An 11,586-nucleotide genomic window follows, 5' to 3' on the forward strand; every position below is an offset into this window, starting at 1 on the left:
TCCCCTTACACACAGAGCAAAGCCAATCCATACATGACAATGAGCTCTTTTTTCCAAAGATAAGGGATATTTGCTTTTAATATTGCTAACCCACCCAGTGCAATGTTTAGTACTGGACACTGTCAGGTCAGCACCATCAAGCAGCTGGAAATGCTGATGCAGAGGTATTTCTTCTCTTGTGAAGAACATCTGCTGTGAGTCCTGGGGAGTGAGGTACAATCACTGCCTGCTCACGGCACAGCAATGCTGGGAGAGACCCACAAGAGTGGCAGACCCCTGTTGAGCACCAGTCTGTGGACAGGCAAGGACCAGGGAGCTCAGGCTGGACCATTCCAGCACAATGGGATCATTCACCATCCTACACAGCTCCACACTGAGCCCCTGTACCCAGGAGTCCAGCCCAGGATGGGTGCCAGCTCCATCAGTAATTCCAAATCTGGCTTTGGTTCACCTCGTGCAACAAGCGACTGAGAGATAAGGGGGAATTAGATAAAAATCACTCTATGAACCACATTTGCATATGTAAACATTTAATTTAAGCTTATTATTCCTTAGGGATTTGGGGCAGAATTAAATCAAATCAGTGGAGATGTTTAAATTAATCCTCATACTTCCCCAGGCCATTGCCTAGTTCCAAAGACCTTTTGTTCCCCATGAAAGCCAGCTCAGTCCTGTTTGGTCACCCTTTGCTGAGAACAGCTGCTGCTCCTGCACCACCATGGACCAGCACCCTGAGTGCAGGCAGGGGCTGGCTCCCAGGAACTTCAGTGTTTTTTCCATCTTTCTTTTAAAGCTAAAGGTACTGGTTTAAAGGTGCTGCTTCTTGCAAGGTATTCATACCACCTGGGGCTGGAACAGGTAGTGCTTGCAAAGGAAGCTCTTCCTCTCCAAAGCTCCAAACAGCAAGAAAACCTGGCTCCCTGTGGGAAGGTTGTGCAGTCAAATATGTCTGAGTTACTTAGACAAGCTCCTGGCTCTGCCCTCTCCAGTGCAAATGGAACCTCTGTTTCTGTTGGAGCTGCACCTGGGTGGGAGCATTGAAGAGTGTAAATTTTCATGTTAAATATTCTTCCCACTGAAGTATCCATCACGTTGTCATGGATTTTTCTTTTTTAAAGGAAACAAACAAAAAAAATCCTGCTTTGAATTTTTTCCCTTTACCACTGTGAAAGAAGGGTGCTGAGCAATGGGAAGGGGAAGAGAGCCACGCAAAAAAAGGATTAGCTGATAGCCCCACATTCCAAATACAGCTTGGGCTGAGGAAACTGGGGGAAAACAGCACTGTTTTCCAGCAATACCCTTCCACTGGCAAGAAGGGGAAAGGGTAATTACAGTGGTTCTTCAGCATTAATCCAGACAGTGTGAATGCTGCTGCAGTGCTTAGCCAAAATAAACTGAGACTGAACTAGGCATATAAGACAAACACATTCACAAAGGCAGGGAGCATGACAGCATAAGCACTGAAGCACCTCATGTGCCAGGTGAGAGAAACTGGTCTTGAAACAGCTGAGCCCAGAGGAGCCTGCAGAAACCCTGCAGGCCAAGGTATCGAAGAGGGCAGTCATCTTGAGAAACGGGAAAATGCCACCCACGCACAGGATAACAAAAGAATTGGCTTTCTTTTCCTCATTTGACCTCAATCCCAGTGAAAACGCAACTGTGGGATGTTTTTGTATTTCCCCACTCGAACGGTAGCAGGAGCTCTCCCCATTCGAGATGCTCGGCTTGGTTCATCATTTGAGCTTCTCGAATTTAGTTCATCTCAGATGCAGCTTCCCCGGCAGTATCTGCTGCTTCTTGGAGCTGGGGGAAAACTCTTCCCTCAGCAGCTGTGGGCAGTGGAAGATCTGAAATCTAAGCAAACACAAAGCACATGTGCAAGGGGGGCCACAGCCCATGTGCTGGCTCTGAAGAAACAGGAAACACTTCCCTCCATTCAGGGATACTGCGAATCCCTGGAGCATTTGCTTGGCAGAAGGGCACAGTGACTGTCCTCAGCTTCTCCAAAGAGCTGGAGGGGAGATGCTTTGTGCTCCACCATCGCATACCTGTGCCATGGGATTTGTCCACAGCAACTGGACCTGCTGAACACATGAAGGGTTTTTCTAGTTGAAAACAAAGCAGCTGTGATATATTATTCTTTTTTTTTTTTTCCTTGAAGCTCAAATAGTTTTCCACAGGTGCTCCCAAAATAAAGTGGAGTGTTCAGGCACATGCAGTAAGGGAAGGAGCAGCTGTGCCCCCCAGGCTGAGCTCCACTGCCCTTCTGCTCAGGGACCACATTCTCCTCCTCCACTGGCTCTTCCTGGTACTCTGTTGTGTATCACAGATAACATTTTAGAAGATCTCCCCTTCCACTCTCAGTGAGAACAACATATCATCACCACAGTCATTACCAATTAAAGCATCAATGAAAGAAAGAGGGGAACCAAACCAGTGAGGATGTCAGTAGTGCTGAAGTGCTTTAATAGTCATTCTCACTGACAGATAAGTTGTGCACATTAATAACTCCAAAGGACGTGCTTCCTTCTCACTGTAACATTTCCTGCTTTACACAATAAGCCCCCAAGCCTGGAATCACACCAACACTGTAAACAGAGAACTCAGCTGGAGAAGGATAAGGTAATGCTTAGAACCCAGCTACCTCCCAGCAGCCCTGCATCGTGCCTGCACTCTGCACTCCAGCTTTTGCAAACAACAACCAGGATGAATTAGTTAAATATTCTGACATTTGAAATTAAAAATTCACCCCTTTTAGTGATCACAGCCCTCTATGTTTATAACAGCAAGTGAGAAACTGAATTTAGATTAAGATTCTAATCTTAAATCACGTGGTCCACCCTTGTGAGGACAGAGGTGGGTACGTGAGAATACTGTGAGTACTTCAAAGGCATATCTGAGCTATAGAGCTCTCTCTCTTGCACAGCACAAGACTCTAACTATTATTCATCTATCACCTTCCAAGCCCTCTCAGAAATGACAAGTTGGAAATCAATTTCTTCTTCTCTCTCTCCTCTCATCTCCCTATAAGCTTTGGCAGAAGTCTGTGTTAATCCTGGAAACTGCAGCTTCCAGAAAGTTCCCGGTAATTGCAGGGCCAGGTCCTCTGCCTGCACAGGGATGGTCCTGCCAGTGGGACACAGTCCGAGACACCTTCCCTTGCTTACAGCCAGCTGCAAGTGCTTCTGGCCAAATTTCCACAGTATCATTCTTGTTAAAACACTTAGCACGGGAGATTTTCCACAGCCTTCATCTATGGGGGAAAAAAGAGATGATTTGCAGAGGCAAATCTTGCCCAGACTCTTAGCGCTGGACAGCACCAGGAGCACAGCCCAGGGGGCAGAAGTCCTGTTTGGATCCACCAAAAGCAAGCTGCTGGTGTCCCAGCAGGAAGGGACAGGCAAACTTGAAATATATTGTTGTAAACCTAACTAATTAGGTATATGAACACGCGTTTACGCATAAGCAGCACTGGGATTTGGAGCACAAGACTTTTTGCACATCAGGAATGGCTACAACAATTGTCATCTGGATCCCTTTGCCTGTAGCACAGCCAACTGAGGTGGAAGCCTCAGCACCTTAAAAGCACTGAGATGCTGCTCAGAGAAGCCCAAACTGTGCCTAAGAGGGAGCAAAAGGTAAAATATAATAAACATTTGTATTTCCTCTGCAAACAAAACCTTTTTATTATTATTAGGAGAGACCACAAAATAATGTTAAACCAGGACTGTATGACTACCCACTGTTTCTATGCTTCAAGGAAGATCTCAGTAATCACAGCATCATAGAAAGAGTTGGAAGGAATGTTAGAGATAATCTTGTTCAAACCCCAGAAGGTCGAAGGTTTCCCCTGAAACATCCTACATATTTACTGCAAATCTGTCTTTATCAGTTCCTAAAAGTAGGGCACACTCTGATGTGCAGGGACCAGGAGGCATTTTCATATCCACTTTAGAAGAAATTGGATTGAACTTTAATGTACAGGCAATCCAATTTAATTGCAAGTTCATGAGGTTATAGTCTTGTTCTCCTGCATATATTCAAGCAACTGCAGTCATGAATTTGCCAGGGCAGAGTGTAACTGGGTGTATCTGATAGCTCTTGGGTTCTTTTGTGATGAACAGGCTGAAGGTGTTCAGCTGCTGCCACAGCTCAGGGGTGTCTGTGCTGCCCACTTTGTCCCTGCTTTGCTCACATAAACCAGGGGCTCAGCTGCTGTGCTCAGGCTGGTATATACACAATTTTTCCTCTCTTTCTGCCTTATTCACACATTTCTCAAGGATCATCTTCCTAGTCCCATGAGAGTTCTCCAGTGTCAGTTTTCCAAGCTCTAAATACTGGAGTGGTTTCACAAAAAAACCAACGAAAAAAATAGTCGCTCAGCTGAGGTTCTCAGATAATCCTGGAGATTTAGGAATTCATGGCTAAACCTCCCTGGTGGCCATGGGTATATTCAGCTGTGCTCTCTGGTCCTGGATGTTACAAAGCAATTTCCATATCCATTGCTAAAAATGCATATTCTACTTTCCTAGCAATGTGATGACTCTGTTATTTCTGCACAGTGTCAGCAATATCAACCAGGAATTTGCTGTGCCCACAGTGACCTCTCTTTAAACCTGTCCTTATTGTTTATTGCATTAGTTGCTCATCCATGTTCTTCTCATGTCCATGACACTCAGTGCCACACCACACAAACACAATTTGTGATCATCTGTGCTCCTACATTAGGAGGATGGTAAGTTCCCAGTTATGGTCAGTAAAATAAAAAAAGGCAAATTAATCACTTCTGCAGGATGAATCACCATCTAGAGGTGCTTTTCTGCAGTAGAAAGCATAACATATCTTAGCTAGTGCATGATATATCTCAGCACAGGGTTTGTCCTTCTCCTGTGTTCATGGCCATCTGCACCAAGGATCCTGTCTAACAGCAGAAGGTAATACACAGCACAGACACATCATGGTTTAGAATGTCCCAGGAAGAGGCAAATAGGCAGCATAAAAAATTCCCACTGCATCCAGGAAGCCCCTGAAGTCATGGGTTGAATTGAGAGAGTGCATATTCCACAGAAATGCCTATATAACGAATGGGATTAAATACTGCACTGGCCACAGTGTTTGGCATCTTTGTGTTTGAGTTTCAGCTGAGTTTCAGCTGGAAAGGGCATAGCAGAGTGTTATGGTAAGCTCTTGGATGAAAAGGACAGCTTATCTATCTGGAGAGTGAGTGCACAGTAACGATTCCAGTACATTAATCTTCCTCCTGCTCGCATCAGTTGTCATGGAATGTGACTCCAGCCCACTGGAAAACCATCTTTTCACTACCCACGACTGTTCCCAGCATCAGCCTTTACTGCCTGCCCATGGTGGGGATGGGATGCTCAACAGAGCCAGCAGTTGAGACCTTAACTGGGTGTGGTGGATGGTTGCAGGTATTTTCCGTGGGTGTTTTCTATATCAAAACCTACAGAAATAGTGAGATTTGCTACAAAAATTTCTTGCACAGCAGATTGAGGTTTAGATGTTTGACCAAACCAGAAGCAAAGGACGCTGTACAGCAGCTCAGTGCACTGCCAGGGTAATTCTGCTAAATTCCTGTGGCAGCATTGCTGCTTTTAGCCCTAAGCCAGGAACAGCCTGGGCTGACTTTCCAACCTCCATGGACCAGCAACTACAGACAAGCCACACGTGCTAGACTTGTGCTCTTACTATCCTCTGGAAGTTATTAAGCCAAAATTAAAGTAAAAGCCCACAGCACCGCTCATCAACATGACACAACTCTTTGCTTTGCCCTCCTACAGAAGCTGATCCAATGGCAAGTCTGGATGCAGTTGTGTGGCATAGCTGAGCCACCATCTGCTGCTTATGAGCAGCGACATGTCAAGGTTGCTGAGTTTAGTTTTGCAAAAGTTTTCTGCGTGTGCCTCAAATACGAATATCTTGGGTTTCCTTGACTGACCAGGGGAGCTTTGTAATTGAAAGCAAAAATGCTTCAAGGAGAATTGCAGAAGTGGGAGGATATTCAAACTTTCTGGCCTCATAGGATGAAAATAATAATTTCCTGCTGCTGGCAAGGATATTCAAACCTTTCCTTGCTTACCCTTGAAGCCGTTCCCTAGCAGCAGCACTCTGAAAACTGCAAGCTTTCCTCTTTTTTTAGGAAAGGATAAAATACTTCAACAGTATGGAGACCTGGTAGAGGTTTTACCTGAGGAAGGAGCATTGCACAGGTAGAACACACACCATCAGAGGTATCCCGCTATCTTTGTGTCAGTGTTCAACCCACTGACCAAAAGCTGTTTCTCCCCCTTTATCTCTGTGCCAGGCTGCATCAGGATATTCAGAAAGAACTGTGCAGACCAAGCATTGCACCAGCTCCCTGTGACCTGGGCCCTGCTCAAGGCTATGAAATGGAAATCCCTCCAGAGCCCTCCTCCCACGCTCAGCCTCAGACCAGGCTGATTTGGATCTGGGAAGCATTGAGTAAACATTTGTCTTTTCTGACCTTATCTGGAGGAAGAGGTTGTTGGTTTGCCTTTTTCTAAAACTGAGAGGAATCCATAGAAAAAGAAGAGCTTCGGTTTTCCTCAAGGAATTGAGGAACACGTGCAAGTCATTGCCCACCACCCACCCCAGCTGCCTCCTGACATAGAGGGCACTGGTGAGGCCTTTCAGTGCCACTTCTCGGGAGCTTAAAAACCAAGTGCATGTGATGCAAAATGCAGCCTCTCCTCCGTCTCCACTCCTGTACACGTGTCCCAAACAAGCTGCTTCAGCTTCACCACACAGCCTGAGCATCTGGTAAAGTTTTATACCAAGATGGGGCAGACTTTCAAAAAATCCACACACAGGGGAGGTGCCATACAGAATTCTTATTGACTCCATGGAATACAATATAAGCAGATAGATTTGAGCTATCTAAGATGTCTGTGAATAAATCTGAGCTACTGATGCCTGTGGTGGCTCTGAGTGAAATACTCACTTCTTACTAATGGAAATATTTTGATTATTTGCCTAGTGGCAAATACCACCTTTTTTCTTTTAAATCACAGGCAAGTGTCATAAAAGACTTCATTTGCACATTAACAGGATATTTATAAAGTAGTTGGTATTTGAGTTCTTTCAGCAGGCAATTAAAGAGATGTTCTCTTTTTTGAACAGTTTTGGTTAGGTGTTTTAATTAGTCTCAAGGTGACTTCTAGCACACTAATACATCCCAAAGGATTTTCCATAAAACTGCTTGTCATAATTAGTTCCTCGCACTTCCTGCAGCACTTTGCAGTGCAGGCATGACACAGCAGTCAGTGAAAGGTCTGATTTTCAAAACAGACTGGAAACTAGAAAAAAAGGGTGAGGCATAGGCCAGCAGCATTTATATACAATATGATTTACTTACAAGTATGTGTGAGCCCCAAGTCCAGGGAGGGAGCCTGTTTAATCAGTTTAATTCAACTGCTGACTTGACCAATGGATTCAGAGGAGAAAGTTCTCTGAAAGCCTTCTTTTTTCATGTTCTCAGCTGTCTCCTGCCCTGCCCCAGAGCCCTCTGGGTACAGGGCATTTCATTCTTGGCTAGGGGCATTAGGTCCTGGCAGGACTCAGACAAGCAGTCCTTTCAGGAACTCTGGGATCGGCTGTCCCCCCAGGGCCAGTTAGACCAGGGCAGGCTCCTTCTTCTTCCCTCCTGCCCAAGATACTCCCATTAAATGCTGTGATTTAGAAAAGCTGGAGGAGTCTATTCTAAATGAAGAGCACTATTCCCAATCCTATTCCAACTGTTAGGTACACACTCTGGTTATATCACATACCCTGCTGGGCAGCTCTTCTCCAGCCAGAACACTTCAGATGACACTCCCAACCCTGTCCTTAGTGTGGCCACTCCAGGAGCCCCCATGCTCCACCAGTACACCTCCATGCTCCCAGCACCTGCAGTGCTCATGGTATAACTGTGCCTCCCTCCCTCCCAGGTGAGTGACATCTACAAAGGGCCGGGCCGGACGTGGGAGCAGCACGTCCTGACCGTGGTGGTGGTGATGGTGGTTTGCTTTCTCCTCTGCTGGCTGGCCTGTGCACTTATAGCTACCTTTGGGAGACCTGGGCTCATCACCCCCATAGCATCCCGTCCATCCTGGCCGAGAGCAGCACAGTCTACAGCCCCATCATCCACACACCTGTGAACAAACAGGTGAGTAAAATGTTACCCTTCTGTTTACTCAGGTTCACTGTGTGCGAGGAGTAAAGAAACAGCGAGGGGAAATAACGAGTGTATCGGTGACATGGCTGAAACCCATGAGGGGGAAGCACTGAGAAAGGGCTCAAGGAGCACATTTATTTAACAAATCTGCACTTTTGGAAGTTGAATGGTCCGTCCCTTCAATTTCTCAATTTGCAAACAGCAAGTTAAAGGTGGAAGAGAAGAAATCTGTGTTCTGGTACCAGAAACAGTGAAGGCATCAGAAACTCTCTGAAGGTCACTCAGATACATGAAATCTTTTAAGGACATGAGCCCCTGCTGCCCTAAGCTGTGCCCCAGCACAAACCACTGCCCACAGTAATCTCTTTGCAACAGCAACTTTCTCCTCCCTGATTTACTCCTTTAACCCCACTCAAATCCTTCAGTCACTCTTCTGTCCTGCTCTGCCCTCCTAAGAGCTGGTGGGAGCCACAATCAGCAAGGATCTGTCTGAAAGCTCTACTAGAGGAGCTGACCCTGGAGCAGGGACAGGACATAACAGGCAGGAGCTGAGATAGCCCCTTACACAGGGACGGAGAATAAAAACGAGGATGAACAGAGATCTACTGAGAACAAGCACAGAACACCAGAGCTAGTCCAGTCCCTCAGCCACCTGTCCCATCAGCCCACTTGCTCAGGCATTTCTCAGTGATCTCTGCATTGCTGCTATTATAGCAGGTAGATAATTTTTTTTTTCTCTGAGTCCACTTGAAATGATTTTTGGAAGCTGTTAGGAAGCACAGATAGTAAATTGCTCACTCCCTCTGGAAAACAACTCATGGTGGTAAAAGATTGATTTTAGTCTGGCAGAAACTACAGATGTTTTCACTGGGACATGGGAAATTCCCAGGGAGTAAAAGTTTCCATGACACCATGAATCAGCTCCACACCATCCATCAGCTCCACTCACTGTCACTAACAGAGCCTTCTCTGCTCGTGCCCAGAATCCTGCAGAACTCCCTGAACATCTTCCCTGCAATATGAGCACTTCTTTTCCTTCTCCTTTATTACTTAGCTTTTAAATAAATTCTCTTGTGAAACTGCCTGAAACATTGAAGAGCTGCTGCCACCCCACACCAAAAGCCCCCAAACACACCAACACACAAAGGGTAACTCAGCCTCACTTCAAATATGTGCAATCCTGATTCAGTCAAGGAAGGCAGCTTAAAAGTTACAGCTGAATCTTAACGTGTGCATGGGCTAGAGAGACCACTCCAAAAGAACACAGACTGTGTGGAGGAATTTTCTACAGATAATTCTTAAGTAATCTTTACTAAAAAACATTGCTGAGAAGCAGCAGGGAGACACAAATTAAACTGGGTTTATCCATATCAAACTCCTCAAGTTTACCGTAAGCTTTTACTACTATTGTTACACACACACTTCAGTTTGTTTGGGGGAGGTTTTTTACGATTTTTTTTCTTTTCCTAAATTCCACTTGGTTTCACTTGCTCAGTGTTTTAGCAGCAATCAGTGCTCAGGTTGCTATATTCAGTGCAGAATAAGAAGTCAATACTCTGCACTCAAGAGAGGAAACAGTAGAAGCACCTAAAAGCAGGAGACACTTCACCCATTCTACCACTTCTGCAGCCACCCAGAAGTGCCAGGCAGACCTAGGGCACAAGCAGCAGATGCTGGTCATCCAGATAACCATGTTCAACACTGACAGCATTCCTGATGCTATGGAAATCCATAGGAGATGCCTTGATAACTAATGCAGTGGTAATTTCCCTCTAACTCTGTGGTATTTCTAAAACAATTCTATGCCCACGCTCCCCCTGCCTGCCCCACTTTGGTAAATGTTCAGAAACCTCTAATCAGGATGGATTAAATCTGAGAACAGACCAGATAAAATAACATTCACACGGAGCAAATGCCTTCAGGCAAGGACTAGGTGAAGGTTAAACAGATAAAGAGACTCTCAAACTGTAACAGAAATTTACTGGGGATTAAGCAACTACAGAAAGGTGGCGGAGAAGAGCCTTACCCATCCACATGAACTTGACCAAAAAAAGAAACAACAAAACCCACATTCTAAAGATTTTCTGCAAAAACCCAACCAAACAAAAAAAGCAAACCCACCCACAAAAAAAGCCTGAGATCCAGAGCGCTGTGCTGTAGAACAGCTCCAAGAAACAATCTGCAGGAGAAGAGGGGAGGCAAGCAGGTTCTCCAGTAGGGAGACTTGCAGACGGTCTCTCTCTGGTTTGGATTATGCTGTTCCTTGAAGTCTCATATCACTTTTCAGTACAACCCTGACCAGATTATGAAGAATTGCAGTTACAAAATAAAGTTCTACTTAAGTTTAAAGTGCATATATTGGATAAGTTTCAAAGGATAGAAACTGCAGCTGAACCTTAAGAAAACAAATCTTTTAGGGACCTTTATTTATTTATTTATTTATTTATTAGCTTTCAAAGTTATTGCACCAAAGAATAACTTTCCACACCCAGTGAAGAATCAGCTCTCTGAATACACAGCACTCAGCTCGGTAAAGCCCTTGTCTCTGGAAATCTGCCAGTTTGGAAGCATTAGGAAAAAGCAAGAGTGATCCCAGCCCTTCCTAAAAGTGTGGCTATCTGGGTGTTTGTGGAGACAAAAGGACCAGGCCAGTGAGCACCGGCTGTGAGCAGCGCAGCTGCACACAAGTACCCCTGGTGAGACCCTCCTGCACTGAGCAGCAGCCACAACAGTGTGGTTTTACCCACAACAGTCACAGCTGACCCCACTAGGAAGGCTGGTTGGGGACCTTCTACAGGATCTTCCTCCTGGACCATCTTTGGGAAGCAAAGTGACAGGTGTTGTCTCCTACAAACAGGACAGCACTGAGAGTCTCAGAAGTATAGCTGGAAGAAAAATTAAAGCATGGAACAACCTTGTCCCTCATTAACTCTGAGCACAGTTGCAATAATTGGACAATGTTTTCATCCAGAATTGGAAGGAAAACATGAAATAGCACCATTCTGTGGAGAATTACTTTCCAAACTTCAAAATACATGGAAATGCCACTTTTTATAGGAGTTCCACACTGAAGCATATCCACACCTCTGCCAACACAGCTGTCAAAAACTGGTATCACAGTGCTCTAAGTCCCCTGCATAAGCCAACACGGGTCTGGGTGAATGAGTAATGTGGGAGAAAAACTGGACTTTTTGATCACTGCATGGGTTGGATCCATTTCAAACTGCCCATGTTAGACCCTTCCCTATACACATGCAACATAAGGTTGATTCTGAGTCACGTTCACTTCAGCACAGTCACCAGCTGCAGCTGCCCAGGAGTGATGATGCAGGAATCTGCCTGCAATTCCTGGAAGCAGAAACATCTAGCCCCAGATCAGACCACTGACAACCTTA

This window comes from Empidonax traillii, unplaced genomic scaffold, assembly GCF_003031625.1.
Source record: "Empidonax traillii isolate 1590-97213 ecotype Southwest subspecies unplaced genomic scaffold, ASM303162v1 scaffold143:size1492093, whole genome shotgun sequence".
NCBI lineage: Eukaryota > Metazoa > Chordata > Aves > Passeriformes > Tyrannidae > Empidonax > Empidonax traillii.